This window comes from Rhipicephalus sanguineus, chromosome 1, assembly GCF_013339695.2.
Source record: "Rhipicephalus sanguineus isolate Rsan-2018 chromosome 1, BIME_Rsan_1.4, whole genome shotgun sequence".
Lineage (NCBI taxonomy): Eukaryota > Metazoa > Arthropoda > Arachnida > Ixodida > Ixodidae > Rhipicephalus > Rhipicephalus sanguineus.
Window position 1 is genome coordinate 201,940,931 of NC_051176.1, and position 18,535 is coordinate 201,959,465.

Here is an 18,535-nt window from a genome sequence, read left to right on the forward strand (position 1 = left end):
GGCTGGTTGAGCAATGTCTCCGGCACTTGTATCGTAGAGTTGCATCTCTTTCCCAGTTTTGGCAATAATTGGTGATTAAAAAAATGTTACAGTGATTCAAGACAGTCTTTCAGGAAACAAATATTGAAGCTTACAGTGCTTCAGGAAATCTCAGAAAGCATAATGAAGAACACAGCAACAAGCTCTGAATGAAGAGCTACATTCCATTCCCTTCTATGAAAATGGCAAACAGCTGGTAAGTATCACGTGGCTGCTCACGTGTTATTTCATGTAAAACAAAATTAACAGTGGCTCGAAGCATAAATAAGAATGCTGGAGAATGTAGCCTTCAAGCAGTGGCATGCTCTATGCCTGCAAGACATACTATTCGTCGAATATGTAAATGCTGTTCTGTTGCTGCACTTCAGTGTTCTTGCATCGCCTGCTCTGCCATTCACATTTACTCATCATGCTCCTACACATAAACCAGCGCCTGGCTTCAAAGATGTGTTCCTATCATAACCAAATCATGTTTTTTTTTTCATGCAGTCACTCGGTGCTTGTCTGTTCATGCACTGTATAATCGGACTCAGAAAAAAAAACAAACAAAATTTATGCTATCACTATTGCAATTGCACCTGTGATTAAGCAGTGAAGGAGAATGGCACCAGCGACCATATTCTTGAGCTACTTATAGTGCTACTTTATACTTTGCATTCTAGAGCAGGGGTCTCAAACATGCAGCCTGCGGACCTTTCGCTAACAGACCGTGGCTTCACAAGGAACAAGCTCCTGTGACTTTGCTAAATGGTATTCGCATTATTTTCTCACCTATAGTGCGATTAATAATGCTTTGTTCGAATAAGCTAAAGAGACGGGACTGATCTCAAGCATTTTTTCTTGAGGCATCCCATGCGGTCACTATGTGTTAAAGCATCACTGTAGATCAATAACTCCATTTAAGAATTTTGGTCATTCTGGAGATCAGCATCGACATGTTTCTCGAAACCTGATGTCAAATCCCGTTCAGATATGAACCATATATTGTCATATCTGATCAAATGGCAATGTTAGATGCATTAGGTGACATTATGTTCAAATCCCCCACCCCCATATGACCATATATGACCTATATATGGTCATATCTGATCAAATGGCAATGTTAGGTGCGTGCACCTGCTGCAAGAAATGTCGATTTTTCGCAGCGTTTGGCAAGTAGCTTTCATTGGCGAGGCTGAAATCTCGTGCGGCTCGAACAAACTTTCGTGAACTTTGTGACATTCACAAGACGAAAGGACTATCATCACGTTTAATCACTATAATCCTTTTTTTCCAGTATGTATTACTAGGAAAAGAAAAGGACAGCCACAAGTTATCAGGTATGCAGTGATCAGGCACGCACAGTTATCAGGCATGCATTGAACCTGCGGATCACATTATTAACGACTGACGACTGTGTTTGCAGCTATCGCTGCCCTGAGACTGTTGCTTCATTTTCTGGGCATAATTTCGCCCAATATAGAGCTCAAATCTTTACCGATTTGAGTTTCATGCTTCACTGTCACAGCCATGTGACAATATGATCAGGTCATACACATAAACAATGTAGAATGCACGCAAGCACATGCTGTTCTCAACCCTGCCATGGTGGTCTAGTGGTTATGGTGCTCGACTGCTGACCCTAAAGTCGTGGGATGGAATCCCGGCCGCCGCGGCCGCATTTTCAATGGAGGCAAAAATGCTAGAAGCCTGTGTACTTAGATTTGCACGCTATAGAACCCCCGGTGGTCGAAATTTCCACAGCCCTCCACTACTACATCCCCTGTAATCATATAGTGGTTTTGGAACATAAAATCCCAACAGTTATTATTATTATGCTGTTCTCATGTAATATACTAATAATATAGTCAAAATTTGTTTATTACATTCCAACGAACTTGGTTTTTTAGTTAATGAAATTGTTGGGAACATGATTAGGCAGAGGCAAGAACTAAGTGTGTTGACAGCTCAAGAGTGGAGTGAATGAACACATTCATTAAAATAAAAAGAAACCGCAGGGTCGTTTGACGGGCCCTGGGGGTGGGTGGAGTGCTCAGTCCAGGACCCCATGAGCCGCGGTCGCTCATGGGGTCCTGTTGCAAGCAGATTGAGTTAGTCCCGGGAGTTTACACCAGACAGCGAGGCTTCCCACTGTTGCATGGTTGGGTGTGGGATTGGTGGGTTGGTGCTCATGAGCTGACACACCCAAGAGTAGAGAGCTCACTTTTATTTATAAAGAGAGACCAGTCCACTAAGAAGTGGTGGAGGTATCTGCGTGAGGCGATGCTGAACCGGTTCATTGAGAAGTGGGGAGAAATTCTCCTTAAATTGCTAAGTGAATTCAGGTCGACTGTGAAGGTGGTGAAAAGCGCTCTTGGGGGGATAGAGAAAGAGAGAAAGGAGCAATGGGCACTTGCTACAGAATTTTGCTGAAGACTTGGTAGTGCCTGGACATTTCTGTGAGCCAAAACTTTCCTTAATTTGATCCTGAAGTTGGCCCACACAGGGGTAAGATGCTCTGGCAGGCTAGTTGGCTCATAGCTTTTAGATGCTATTAAACTGCGCGAAAAAATGAGGACACAAGTAGAAACATACTCGTGGTGTGCTCGTGGTGTTCTGTATGTTTCTTACTAGCGTCCTCATCTCTTCCCACAGTTTAATAACGTCTAAAAGCCCTAACTGGATAAGTTGAACTTGACCAATCGGCACAAGTGTACCTGAGGTCACTCAATGATGACCCCCTATGGCCGGAGTGCCCATCTTGGCAGCACTAGGGAACAGTTAATTAGGTGAACACACATCACCTCCAGCCGAAACTTCCTATTTTCCAATTGCTCTAGCAAAATCATAAAGCAAAAAACAATTCTTATTTAAAATATTGTAGCGCTACATTTGATGAGGACAAGACAGAGTAGTACATGACAGGACAGGCGCTGACTCCAACTATTTTTATTGAAATAACATGCATTGCATTTTATAGCAAAAGAAGACAACGGACGCACGTGCAATCATAAGGGAACAGTAGATTAGGGTGGGCTTAGTGCAAAACTATCACCTTTTGTTTAGTATTTTATATACACTGGCACGCAAGGATACAGATGTGGTGCTGACGCACTTGTCACCTTTCGTGTGATAAAAAATGCTTCCGATAGTTTGCAAGCAACTCTGTCTTTACTTCTGCTTAGGATTTTGATTTCCTCAAGCCGTGGCTCACAGTTTCTGCAAGTGCTGCAATGGGCAGGTAGATTCTTGAATGACGCCGACTTATCTCCCAACGATTGTTCATGTTCCTTGGCGCGCTGGTTCACAAATTCACAAAAAACAATAGCTTCACAAAAACAATAGCTCACAAATTTACAATCAGCGATTACAGTATTTAACTGACGTTTGTAATCCTTTGCGTCAGGTTACTGTCACAGTGATGTAATAACGATAGGCTTGTGCGAATAGTAAATTTTAGGTCCGAAGCGAATTTGAAGCGAATAGTGATTTGGTCAAAGCAAATTCGAATAGTTTATATCACATATTATAAAGAAAAATGAGCATATCTGTCATGACCCAACTAACCACACAATATTTTTAAAGTTGAAACAAGGCATATGCATCTGTCATTCTTTTTGGTTCAAAGGGAAGTGGAAGCAACTTTCAGTAGTAGCAGGATTTGACTTTCGGTAGAATGCAAGTGATAACTTGTAAAATATGTTACGATTTAAAATTTACTATACTTACAGCATATAAGCCGGTATAACAAGCTTTTAAACTTGAAAAATGATGAATCGATGTGAGGGAAATACAGTAAAACCTCATTAATTCGAACTCGGTTATTTCGAAATCCCACATAATCGGAAGGATTTCTGTGGCCCCGTATTTTGCAATGTAAATTTGAGTGGATAATTTGAAGCGGCGGTCAGTACCAGCCCAGTTAATTTGAAAACTTTGGGTGCCATGCGCCAATTCCCGATCCCGATTTAGCCGCAAATCCGCAGAAACGATGGCCCTTAGGAGCCACAAGGCAATGCATCGTAGCGATACTAATGGATGACAAGTGAAGCATCCCAGCCTCGCTGCTGCCAGCGCAACAAAAAAACAAAACAAAAGGCGGTCTCGTGGTCAGCTGAAATGTGCACCTGCGGAAAAGAAGACGTGCTTCACTGCAACACAGCGGTGACACACACGCGGGCAGCATGACGCATGCTTCTCTCAATGTCAGCTCGTCATGATTTACCCATTATTTCTGGGAATATAGAGAAATTAATAAAGGGCGGTCTGACGGAATTCGCAATGTATGCGAACCTCCAATTGGCGGTTGTTCTGGCAATTTGCGCACTTGCACTGCTGACGGAGTACTTGCCTGCCACGCCCTACTTCGAAAACTCAGTTAGAAAACTTCAATGATCATCTTTTCCACCCAGAACACATCGCGAATTCCGTCACACTGGTCATTATTAAATTATTTATTTTAACAGAAAGAATGGGCGAATGGTCGCATCATGACGCGCTGACGCTGCGAGGAGCATGTGACACGCTGCCCGCGTGTCACCACTGTGTTGCAGCGAAGCATGTCTTTTTCCGCAGGTGCGCATTTCAGTTGACGAGACCATTTTTTTCTCTTTTTTTTTCTAGCGCTGGCAGCAGCGAGGCCCGCAGTTTCCCCGGTTGAGCGGCAAAATTGGGGCCAAGTATTGCTGGAAAACATAACCTTTGTAGCCGCAAACTAGCAGGCACAGCAAACGACCACCTCTGATTACTTCCAGTAATTCAAAGTTCCTTGCATCCCGCTTTTTGTATGTTTGGTTAATTCGAAAATCCGCTTAATTAGATTTTTCACAGTCCCAGTGACTTTGAACTAACGAGGTTTTACTGTATGTTCATTTAACCTTGAAGTGGAGCTTCGCGGCAGTGCGGATTTCTCCTGGAAAGGTGTATTCACGGTATAGCACACCTCCACTGCAGTGAAACCATTTTTACAAGGGGGGGTTACATGCGGGTTATATATGTCTATTCGTTCATTTCGAATACTTCGAAATTTCCTAGAATTTAAATTCGTTTCGAAGCGAATTCGAATCTGTAATATTCGCTCGAATATTCGCACAAGCCTAAATAACGAATATGGACTGTACCAGTGTCATTGCCACTGCCATCACAGCATGCTCCAGAACAAAAGCTCGTTTACAATTTTTTTTTTAATTTCGAAAGTTTGCCCAACGGCATTAAAAGCTCATTAAAAAGATCAATTATTTTACTGACTAAGCTAGTGGTGACAAATCACATCACATTTTGTTAGCATTACAAGGAATAGGTGGATAGCAAAACAGACACTGGAAATAGAATAAGGGTGCAGCATCATCTGTAGCTATTTCTAGTTTGAGGTGCCATGCCATTGTATATAAGCTGCTGTCTACGCTGTCACTTCCTCCGTGTTCAATTGGCACTTGGGGTTGCTTTTCTTGTGAAATAACTTCTTAACATCATGGAGTGCTCTTCAGCTTAGATGAATCACAAATGTAAACACCACTGGACAGTTCCAAATGTGTGAGTTATTTATTCATATAAAGAGGTATTATATACCCCTTGAAACAATTTATTCACTTTTGTATTAAGCCCCCTTCCTACACCTTGAGAAAAACATTGATTAAAATATGCTTGACCATGGATCTCAATAAGCATGGTAAAGTGGAACCCCAACTAGAGTAAAATCTCATGGGTTGAACGCTCGTCAATTGGAAAATTCAGATCATTCAGGCTCATCGGTCAGTCCTGGAAAGCGTATATATATATATACATTATTTAATGGCATCAAACTTTTGTTAATTTGCATATATTTGCTAGCACTTCGGTTAATTTCCAAACATTCAGAGCGGTGCGAATGTAGATGCAAAACAGTGAAAGTGGTGCTAGCATACAACCAAATAACAGCCTGCATTACCACAGTCATCAGCGGGAACCATACAGGAATGGCAGGAACATCAGAATGCTTTGTGCCTATTTGCATTGACATGACACTGGGTTGGTCAGCTGCCTTCAGAAATGCACGGTTGCCATCCATTATCATGTTGTTAGCAGCCTAGGTTTTGTCTGCAGCGGTTGCGGCAAACAGTAGTTTTGTTTTGACTTGAAAGAGTGTTGGCTGTGCGAATGCTTTCAGAACTGCCTGAATGCTTTCTATTGTAGCATAGATAGCAACCAGTTTGCCGCAGTGTATGTGATGTGCAACAGTCTTATTTTGACTCTGTGCCTTGTACACACAGAGTCCACAAACATGGTTGAAGCTGTGGAGGATGAAGAGTGATTCCACTGCTGCTCGCATGCTGGCATTAAATTTGCCAGCTACACTATGAAGGATGGACAATGTGATGTTGGCTGGCTCCCCGATGAAAGATGTGCCTGTGGCAATAAAAATCCCATCTTAAATGGAGACGCAGGCGATACCGTGTACCATTCTCTAAGCGTGTTTGGTATCTCTTTAGTTTCTTGATGTTTCTACATTACTGCATAGTGCCCTAGTTTTGTTATGACTGCTTTGCCAGTTGGAGTCTGGAAAGGCGATTTTCTTGTACTTGTAGCTGTGCCTCAGTTAATTCTTCAATTGTGTTGTGAAAACCAGCGCCAGTAGCTTGTTGTTTGACGTATTCCACGGTAATCTTAGGGCTGTCTTGTAGGCCTTTCTTATTATTTGGTTTGCTTTTTCTTTCTCTTCCCTGTTCATATTATGATACGGAAGTGAGTATGTAATACGACTGATTACGAGACTTTTGACCAGTGCGAGGTTATCTTGTTCTCTCATGACCTTACGATTGTATCAGGGCAGAATACATTGACAAAATGACAAAATATATGAACTCGGTGAGATTCACTGACGCTGCGCCTTATCAGACCAATGCAAGGAAAGCTGTGGCTGTCCCCCCAGACTCTGCAATAGAGGACCCTACATCCCTAGACCCTTGCTACACAGTGATTCTTAAATGGCACCTCACCCCCCCCTCCTTAACTCATGCCTCTGTTCAATTAATATCGAGCTGGCGTATGAACGCTACTGCGTTGAAGTACGTGTGAGTAGACGTAAGTATAATCGTGAGCCGACATAAAGCTGATAGGCAGTTGAATAGATAGGATGGTGGGTCGGCAAAAAATGTGAAGCTCACTCAGACTCGCTCAAGAAATATATTTTGCACTTAGGGCTCACTCGGATTCAGGCTCACCAAAATTTTCTTCAGACGGACTCACTTGGACTCAAAACTCACCAAAATATTACACACCCGGACTCACTCAGACTCAGACTCACGGCTTGATCTGAGTTTGATTGAGTCGACTCATGAGTGATTTGCCGACCTATGGCCTCGTGTGAATATTTGACAGTCGCAAATATTCAATCAAATATTTCATCATCATCATTTCATCATCAGCCTGTCTACGCCCATTGCAGGGCAAAGGCCTCTCCCATGTTCCGCCAACCAACCCCGTCCTGTGCTTTCTGCTGCCACGTTATACCTACAAACTTCTTAATCTCATCTACCCACCTAATTTTCTGTCTCCCCCTCACGCGTTTGCCATCTCTTGGAATCCAGTCAGTTACCCTTAATGAACACCGGTTATCCGGTGGTCAAATATTATTATACAGTAAAACCTTGTTAATTCGGATTTCACAGGACCAGCAAAAAATGTACGAATTAGCCGAATGCCGAATTATCTGAAGTATTAAGAAAACAATGAACAAATGTCTGTTACATCAATAAACTTTCGTTTTCTTGATGAATGCGTAAATCCTGTACTTATTTTCATAAGAACGGTTTAAAAGCCACAATTTTTGTCATCCTGCGACTTCGTTCACAATGCGACCACGGTGCCAGACTTCCGTGTTTAATTAGCCCGAAACGTGCTCTGCACCCCTCCCTTATTAAGTACCACCACTGCCGCCACCACCACCACCAACACGGGCATGAGACAATAGTTCTGTCACAGGCAAAATGGCCGGCAACTGATAGTTCATCCATCGCGATGTAGCAAGCGATGTTTTACGTCAGCATGCTGACCGCAGCTGACAGCTCTTCATCTTCAACAGTTTCCGCCATGCTTGAGCTTTGCGACATTGCACGCGCACTACATCAAGTTAGAATGAAGCTTCTCAGTGCCAGATCCGCATGTGGACAAAACTGTGGTCACGAACTGACGAAGATAGTGATGCGGACAGCACCGCCTCATTTCGGTTGTCTGCGAACGCCATTTTCACTCTTTTGCGTTGCACATTTACGGCGCTTCACGCTTGGCACACTCAGACAATCGTCCGAATTAACTGGGTTGCGGCCAAATGTGACCGAATTAACGAGTTTGACGTTATTAAACAACGCATATGCTGGTCGGGATGAGGGAACACATCCGAATTATCCGATTTTCTGAATTAACAAGGGTTAACAAATAACAATTAACAAATAACAAGGCCATGCGCGCTTCACGCCGGTGTCAACCCACGCCAAAGTAAGTTTTTGCATTCGCTGTCCTGCGGTGTTTTCTACCGCGCGACGGAGCAAATGAGTTAAACGGGCCAGGCCCTCTGCCTGGTGTGCTGTGTTTGTGTGCAGTTCGCCTTCGAACTCTACCTGTGTGAATTTGCACCCTGTGTGAGTGCTTAGCTCGAGCTCGGTTGTAGTCGAGGTGGAATTGCATTCAACAGTTCATTATTTACGTGACGCTACGGCCTCAGTCCCGAAACTTGATTTGGTGCAATTATGTTACTGTTACTGCAGCTTCTGATCGGTGCAGCTATTTTGCTGGAGGGAGGCTTCAATGTAATAGAGTTACTGTTTTGTACTACATGTCCGTGTCGTTCTCTGCCATTTGATATGTCATGATACACTTCAGGGCCTGACACATTTTCACCTCCATGGAAAATGCAGCCGCGGCGGCCGGGATGCGCGCCTGTTCTTGTCGAGGTGGCTCGAGTGCCATCACGTGAGTATGCTCCACGAATAGCGATGCGTATATCTAATCGCCTGTGCTCGCTGGAGTACTCTGGCAGAAAGATGAAAGAATGTCACTGTCGTTAGTTTTATCCAGGTGACATAGTGGCAGCAGTATCACCATGAAAAGCGGAGTTCAGCCAACGTTTATTGTTTCGCACGGTGGCGTTTCTATAGCAGTATCTTGTATCTCAAGATACAGGATACATTTTTAATGTATCGGAAATACAGATACAGATACTCGTTTTGCGAGACGTATCGCGATACAGATACAAGATACCCAAAGAGTATCTAAGATACATGTATCTTCGATACTGCCCAGCACTGCTTGGAAGTTATTTTAAATGAATTTTGAAGTTTGCATGAGCGATCGACGTCCTCGCGCTGCTGACAACCTCAAAGGGGACCCTTGGGACCCCCTACTTCCCTCACGTGACCATGCTGCAACAAGTTATGATGACGTCATAGCCGCCATATTTTCTTGCCGCGTTCGCTCCAGCAGCCTACCTCTCGGCGGCTGCTCGCGAAACGCGCGGAAGTGCGTCACAGCTCTGTGTGCTGACGTGATCGAATGCTGCACCCGCTAGGTGGTGATAGTTGCACCAGGAGGCTTGTCGTTTTGAAACCGAAACTGACACTGGCCGGTTATGATGAGCCTGTAATTAATTATCTGTCGCGCGCTGCAGCAAACGATGCGCCGTGTTATGAGTAGCAGGCCCTCAGCAACACATTGCAGCAAAAAAAAAAAAAGAAAATAAAAAAAAAAACAACGCGAGGCCAAAATTTTTGTGTCACTAGCCGTTTAAAGAATGTCAGAGGTGTTCCTGTGGCGGGTTCGAAGAGATGGCCTAGCGTTTCATAGTGTATCTCATCAGGTCCGGGTGCAGTCTACTTACCTGTAGCCAATACTGAGTGGATTTCTTCAGGAGTAACTTCACAGTTGTAGAGTTCGTTTGTATTGCCGCTTGTTGGAAGTCTGTTTTTCGGCTTTATGTTTGTGTTTCAGAAATGATTGTGCGTAATGTGACGAGCTGGAAACAGCACAAAAAAATCATCCAGAATATTTGCCTGTTCTTCAATACTTGTCTCTACGCCAGGGGTTGTGAGCAAGGGTACAGTGAATGGAGAGAAACTGCCGTCTATCTTTTGGATCCGTTCCCACATTTCTTTTGGTGTGGTGGTGCTGTTTATGGAAGAGACGTACTTTTGCCACGAAGAATTTTCAGCGCTGCGGCGGATGTATCTGGCTTTCGCTCTGGCTTTTTTTTAAAAGTTACAAAGTTTTCCGGTGTTGAGTACCTGCGGAATGTTCCCCAGGCTTTGTTTTGCTTCTTTTTTGCTTCTCTGCATTCGTATGTGTACCATGTTTTGGGATTTTGTTTTACCAGTCCAGATGTCTGAGGGATGGATAGGCGCGCAGCTGTAATGATACAGTTCGTGATGCAATTCCTTTAGTTCATCTATGTTGAGGTTGTCTGACGCTATGTATATTTTCTAGGCTAGCTTTTTCTTGGCAGAGGGCCCAGACGGCTAAATGTAGCTTCCAACGTCGTGGTTTTCGTTGGATGACTTCAGGTGAGGTTCTGAGGTTGATTAATATGGGTAGATGATCCCTTCCGTATGGGTCATTCAGGACATCCCATTTGAAATCCATAAAAACGGAAGGCGAAGAAAAGGATAAGTATATGCAGCTCATTATTATTGAGCTAGAAGAACAGTATGCTGGTTTTCATATGTTTAGTAGACGGTAGTTACTGCTTAGTAGTTACTGCGTAATATAAAATCCTCAATTATTTGGCCTTTAGTGTCAGTTTTTTGACTACCCCAAAAGTACACTGCACATTGTAATCGTTTTAAATGCGTGTATGATGGCAGCCATGGCTTCTATTTTGGTTTTAAGCTTATGTTCCCGCGCTGGAACTCCACTCTTAACTATAATAGCAACACCCCCTGAGAGCCTACTTGCCTGCTCTCGGTCGTGTCGGAATACATTGTGGTTTTTCAAGATCTTTCTGTGTTTACGACCTAAGTTCGTTTCTGGTAAACACAAGGCTACTGGTGAAACCGTGGCTAGTATGTCCTTTATGTCGCTTAGGTTATGTAGGAGTCCCCTGCAGCTCCAATGTATAAAAGCCATGCTGTATTATATGGGTAGGGTAAAAAAAAACCTAGGTTTTGTTTTCAGGCTCCGTGATCCTGAATGGCAGGCAAGTAAATATTTGAAGTTCGTTTCGAGGCCTTCCATTGGCTGCGTCTGCCATGTTACTCCAGCACGCCTCGCCATTGGTCCAATCCTCGCTCCTGGATAGCATCGTCTGCTGCTTGCATGTCGCAAGGTCATGGCTGTCTAAAATCGCACTACCTAGTGACGCGTTCGCATTCGTTCTGTGTTCACAGGTCGACGATCATTTTGAATATAATTACATTTTAGTTTGGCAGCTAAAAGCGGCAGCATCAGATTACGATAGTGTGCCGCGCTCGTCGCGCGCACTGCAGACATGCGTCTCGGACAAACTGTTCTGCTTATCAGCATTTTGCACATCGTGACAAAGACCATCGCAGGACGACTCTTCGTACTCGCAATCGAGCATGATGCACTTTGAAACATCGGGTACCGCGGCCATGCACATCGCAACCGAGCTTACTGCTCGGAGTCGTGGCTAGGCCTAACTCCGCTCACAGTGCCGGTGTACGAGACGAATCCGAACTTTGCGGGCAAGAACATCGCGCTAGCGGACATGCGAAAGCGAAGAAGCCGCAGTGTGTTTCGTCACAAGCAACGAACTGCATCGTGTGCTGGCTCCTCAGAACCGTGGATGGGCATTTTACGCATCGGCAGCGCACCCCCGGCAAGCTCGTCGCGCAGCGACCGCTCGGAGCATCGGTGGAAGCGGCTAGCAGTTTCGCATGTCGGCACCCCGAAATGAAAGACCAAGCACGCTGCATGCCGATTTATCGTCGTTATATTTATTTTCCGTAATTATAAATCGTTATACAGTAGACTCTCAGTAAATGGAACCTGAAGGGACCAGGAAAATGTGTTCCGTTTAACAGGAGTTCCGTTTACTGAGAGATGAATAGGGGTGCGGAATCCAAGTATGAAACCAATCGTGTTAGATGCAGTTGTTCCGTTTAAGCAGCAGTTCCGTTTAACAGATTTCCATTTACTGAGAGTTTACTGTATTTATTTTCCGGAAGTTCGAATACATCAAATAGTAAAATTTCGGTGTGAATCGAATAGCAAACACTATTTGAAAAATATTCGAAAGTTTGAATATTTGCACACCTTTACTTTTCTAACCAAATCCGCGCTCCCCTATGCAACATGCTGCTCGCGCGCCACTGCTGTGTTGCGGTGAAGCACGTCTTCTTTTCCGCAGGCGCGCATTCCAGCTGACAACGAGACCGCTTTACCTGACACTCATTAGTATCGCTACACTGCATTGCCTTGTGGCCCCTAAAGGCTGTCATTTCTTCGGATTTGCGGTGAAATCGGGATCGGGAATTGGCACATTGCACCCAAAGTTTTTGAATCAACCAAGCTGGTGCTTACCGTCGCTTCAATTTATCCACTCATATTTACATTGCAAAATATGGGACCTCATGAATCTTTGAATTAAGCGGGATTTCGAAATAACCGAGCTCGAATTAATGAGGTTTTGCTGTATATGAGATTTTGCCACCAAAATTGTTGCAGCGTTCTTACCAAAAGTGCTGCTCATCAAAACTTATTATTGTGGTCTGTGCACCTTGTCTTTACCCCGCTTTGCAGCTACTTGCTGCAATAACTTGTTTGTTTTCACTGCGATGCCTAGATCGTGTGGGTCCTTGTCAATGGCCGTTGTTTGGAGAACTAGTCCAGTGAACGTTGTTGTGTGATATTTCATTGCCTTCGCATTGCATGATGCCACATGTTCGCCTCATAGACTGCTTCACCTTCTAACATCATTCACAAAGACCTAAGCTATGGTATATGTGCGTTTTGATGCTGTAGATATGGGCAACTTCCCAGGAATAGAAAGGGCACTGTAGGAATCATGTTCACGGCATATGCTGGTACTAGCTTAAGGGGAGATGTGGGTCGAAGACCCTTTTTTTGTTTTTTAATATTCATCCTTGAGCAATGAAACTTGAACCATTTGTAGATATTTCTATTCTGATTTCAAATATATAATTAGTTTTTTTGCAAGTTGCATACTTCTTGTTCTGCATCATGACAAAAGTAAAACATAGGAGGCCTTTTATAGCGGGGCAGTGACCCATGCTCCACTAAGGTCAAGATTTTATTATTAATAATAATATTTTAATTACTATTATTATTATAATAGTAATTCTCAAACACAAACTAACACTCTGTATTTCACCAGAAAAACCAAGCTTTCCCAGAAAAATCGACAAAACGCCCAGATTTGCCTTCAAGCGAGGTGACTACATTGGCTTGTACTACTATGACTTGTCCACCACAGATTGGTCACTGGTAACTGACAAACCCAATGTCGATGATCAAGTCGATCAGTTTACGGAACTTATCTTGACCAGCATGCGCAAGTTCATTCCCCAGTATACACCTAATCATTGTAAATATCCCTCCTGGTTCTCATCAGAACTTATAAGTGCACTGAAACATAAAGATCGTGCACACAGGAAGTATAAATGTTCTCCATGAACTCATTTGAAGAAAGAATTCTGTCGTTTTCGTACTCTTTGTAAACGCCTTTATAAACGGGATCACAGTCTATATATTTCATTTTTAGAAAAAAGCACGTCTGACAGGCCAGCTGAGTTTTGCAGCGATGGCGTAGTGGGTAGAGCATCAGCTTCGCATGCAAGAGGTCCGTGGTTCGAATCCCGGTGCCGGACAATTCCCAACCGGATTAAAAAAAAAATCCGCGTGATGATGGAATTGTGTAAAAGGCCTGGGGTGCAGCCTCACTGGCGACCACAGCCAGCAATGCACTCCCTCACCAGAGCAGGATTGGCCACCCTGGTGTAGTACTTGGCCACTACCTCCCACATGAATACACCAATTAACCCTCGGCCCTCAGTCCCCAGCGGCTGCGAAGCAACTGACCAAGGCGGCGGTCAGACCTGCGACGCAGCAGAGGGTGCTAAGAATCTCTGGGTCCGGACAGGCCGCCATTGGAATCTCAACTTGGCTACATATAACGCTAGAACTTTATCTAGTGAGGCGAGTCTAGCTGTACTATTCGAGGAATTAGAGGGTGTTAAATGGGATGTAATAGGGCTCAGTGAGGTGAGGAGGCCACAGGAGGCTTATACAGTGCTGAAGAACGGACACGTCCTATGCTATCGTGGCTTAGCTGACAGAAGAGAACTAGGAGTGGGGTTCCTTATTCATAAAAATATAGCTGGCAATATAGAGGAATACTATAGCATTAATGAGAGGGTGTTATGTATCGTGATTAAGTTTAATAAGAGGTACAGGATGAAGGTGATACAGGCCTACGCGCCTACATCCAGCCATGATGATCAACTGGTTGAACGCTTCTACGAAGACGTAGAATCAGCAATGAGTAAGGTAAAGACACAGTATACTGTACTGATGGGCGACTTTAATGCAAAAGTAGGCAAGAAGCAGGCTGGAGATCATGCAGTTGGGGAATATGGCATCGGCTCTAGAAATGCCAGAGGGGAGTTACTAGTAGAGTTCGCAGAACGCAATAATTTACGGATCTTGAATACCTTCTACAGAAAACGGACTACTCGTAAGTGGACGTGGAGGAGCCCTAATGGCGAAACTAAAAATGAAATAGACTTCATAATGTGCGACCACCCGGGCATTATACAGGATGTGGAAGTAGTTAACAAGATCCGATGCAGTGACCATAGAATGGTAAGATCTAGAATTCAACTAGACGTGAGGAAGGAACGGCAGAAACTGATACGCAAGAAGCCGATCAATGAACTAGCTCTGCGAGGGAAAGTACAGGAATTCAGAGTTTCACTTCAGAATAGGTACGCGGCTTTAACCGAGGAAACCGACCTTAGCGTTGACGCAATGAATGATAATCTGACTAGTATCATTAAGGAGTGTGCAGTGGAAGTCGGGGGTACAGTCGTTAGACAGGACACTGGTAAGCTATCCCAAGAGACGAAAAACCTCATTAAGAAACGTCAAGCTATGAAAGCCTCAAATGCAACAGACAAAATAGAGCTGGCGGAGCTTTCGAAGTTGATCAATAGGCGTAAAGTAGCCGACATAAGAAAGTATAATATGGAGAGAATTGAGCATGCTCTAAAGAATAGAAGAAGCCTCAAAGCTACGAAGACAAAACTGTGCATAGGCAAAAATCAGATGTATGCATTAAGGGACAAAGATGGCAAGGTCACAACCAATATGGATAGAATAGTTGAGGTAGCGGAAGAGTACTACAGAGATCTGTACAGCAGCCGAGACAGTCAGGATGATAACGTAAGAAGCAGTATTATCCCAGAGGAATCTGACATCCCACCAGTATTAACAGGAGAAGTAAAGAAAGCCCTAAAGGGAATGCAAAGAGGCAAAGCCGCTGGTGAGGATCAGGTAACATCAGACCTGTTGAAAGACGGTGGAGAGATTATGTTAGAGAAACTGGCCACCCTGTATACGAAGTGTCTCTCGACAGGGAAGATACCAGAATCTTGGAAGAATGCCAACATCATCTTGATCCATAAGAAAGGGGACGTCAAGGACCTGAAAAATTACAGGCCCATCAGCTTACTGTCCGTTGTCTACAAGCTATTCACAAAAGTAATTGCTAACAGAATTAATACGACATTAGAGTTTAATCAACCAAGGGACCAGGCAGGATTTCGTACAGGCTTCTCAACAATAGACCATATTCATACTATCAATCAGGTGATAGAGAAATGCGCGGAATACAACCAACCCCTATACATAGCCTTCATAGATTACGAGAAGGCATTTGATTCGGTGGAGACATCAGCAGTCATGCAAGCACTGCGAAATCAGGGCATCGACGAAGCCTATATAAACATAATGGAAGAAATCTACAGCGCATCCACAGCCACTATAGTCCTTCATAAAGAAAGCGGCAGAATCCCAATAAAGAAGGGCGTACGACAGGGAGACACGATCTCTCCAATGCTATTCACCGCGTGTTTACAGGAGGTTTTCAGGGCCCTAGATTGGGAAGAATTAGGGATAAGAGTTAATGGAGAGTATCTCAGTAACCTGCGATTCGCTGATGACATTGCATTGATGAGTAACGCGGGAGACGAATTACAGCTCATGATTACTGAACTGGATACGGAAAGTAGAAGAGTAGGTCTGAAAATTAATATGCATAAAACTAAAGTAATGTGGAACAATCTTGGTAGAGAACAGCGCTTTGCGATAGGTGGCGAGACGCTGGAAGTTGTAAAGGAGTACGTCTACTTAGGACAGGTAGTAACCGCGGAGCCGAACCATGAGAGTGAAATAACTAGAAGAATAAGGATGGGATGGGGCTCATTCGGCAAGCATTCTCAAATCATGAATGGTAGTCTACCACTATCTCTCAAGAGGAAGGTATATAACAGCTGCATCTTACCGGTACTTACCTACGGAGCAGAAACCTGGAGACTTACAAAGAGGGTTCAACTTAAATTGAGGACGACGCAGCGAGCGATGGAAAGGAAAATGATAGGTGTAACCTTAAGAGACAGGAAGAGAGCAGAGTGGGTCAGGGAACAAACGGGGGTTAAGGATATCATAGTTGAAATTAAGAAGAAGAAATGGATATGGGCCGGGCACGTAGCACGTCGGCAGGATAACCGGTGGTCATTAAGAGTAACTGACTGGATTCCAAGAGAAGGCAAACGCGTGAGGGGAAGACAGAAAATTAGGTGGGTAGATGAGATTAAGAAGTTTGTAGGTATAACGTGGCAGCAGAAAGCACAGGACCGGGTTGATTGGCGGAACATGGGAGAGGCCTTTGCCCTGCAGTGGGCGTAGACAGGCTGATGATGATGATGATGATGATGAACTAAAGAGCTTTTACTGTATTCAATATTCACCCTGGCTCAAATCTTAGTACACCAACTTCTGAGGTATTCAAACCGGCCAAATACGCGTACATTCCTGAGCTTTACCTGCCTGAAATGGTGGTTTCACAGTAGTGAGGGTGGCATTGCTACAAAACCACCTTTTCAGGTGTAATTCACATTGCTGTGAAGTCTCATCTTATAGGGGCCCGTAACATTTTTATGACTGCCTTCTGTAGCAGTTTGTAGTATTGAATGTTGAAATGAACGCAGAAAGAACCATAAAAATTGATGCACAAAAACTGAAGTCCTTAGTTTTCAAAGTTCAGTATCCATAATGACATAAATGTTGTGGCATGCATGTTATCTGATGCAAATTTGGCATGCATATCTTGATAAAAGAATTATGCAGAACCTCTACAGGAGTTGTGTAAGTATGTGTAAGCACTGGCATGGCACCCAAGGATCTAGCCCCCAATTTTGTCCGACCACCCAATTTTCTAGTTGTTACACCTCCAAAATTTTTAACTGGCCCACCCAAATTTCCTGTTAATCTACCCCTAAATTTTCCTATTGGCCCAACACCAAATCTTGGCCCTCCCCCAAAATATGAGCTTCCCATGCAATTTCTGTGGAGTCCAGTGTATTCCATTAGGAAACATGTTACATTATGCTACAGACACAGTTTTGCTTTGATTTTCCTGGGAAACTTGCCAAAGAATGCTCATGCGTCAATAACCATGGTGGCATCATGACAGCATCCGTGTTGGTAGGTTAGTGACAATGTGTGGTGCTGCTAAGCTCGATGACACGGTTTGATTATCGACAAGGGCAGTTGCATTTCAATGGGGGCACAATGCAACAGCGCCCATTACTTTTTAGCTATGGCCTGCCTCGTATCATTATGAAGCATGCTATGGTAGGGCACTCCAGATAAATTTGGATCACATGTAATTCTTTTACACACAAACTTCACTATATACTTCACGGCCGCTTTTGCCTCTCGCCATTACTGGAATGCGGCAGCTGTTGCCTGGAATTGAACCAGCATGCTCGTGCTCATCAGAACAATGCAATAGCTAGGCTGGGTCACGATGGAGGGTGGTTGTGAATGCAACGGATGATAGTAATTATTGCTCAGATCAAGACACTACACGACTTTCGTTTGCCTGCTTCAGTATGTTTCTGCGGTCCTTTTTCTGCAGGAAAGGAAACGTTATTCCAGCAATGGCCTGCCTGACAAGGAGTAGAATTCTGCACAAGAACCATTCCCACAATAACCGCTGAGAACACAACAACAATGCAGATGGAAATAACTAACCATATAAACTACAGTAATGTGATACATTGTGGGAATCGAGCGCGCCCTTCCCTTTGGCGCCTCGTTCCCCAGCTAGCGCGCGTGTTGGCCCCGCGCGGCTCGAGTATGGTGGCTAGAGGGGGAGGTGTCAGCATCGGCCGGGCTGCGCCGTGCAAGCCGGTGAAGCACATTTTCATGACGCCGACAGGTGGCGCGCTCGTCGTCTCCGAGATGCCTAGAGCGAGGTCTGGCGAAGTGGTCTCGTGGATTCTCTCCG

At 44.2% G+C, this 18,535-nt stretch overlaps 1 protein-coding gene and 1 long non-coding RNA gene across 2 annotated transcripts in view; one reads left to right on the forward strand and one right to left on the reverse strand.

Annotated features, from left to right (window-relative positions):
* The window catches only part of LOC119405569 (uncharacterized), a 91,485-nt gene that overhangs the window by 19,700 nt on the left and 53,250 nt on the right, over positions 1-18,535 (reverse strand). The gene's annotated exons all lie outside the window — the stretch shown is intronic.
* Positions 33-6,443, forward strand: LOC119405593 (uncharacterized). Its single transcript, XR_005186476.2, has 3 exons — positions 33-235; positions 702-789; positions 6,267-6,443. It is a non-coding gene; the product is annotated as an uncharacterized LOC119405593 (long non-coding RNA).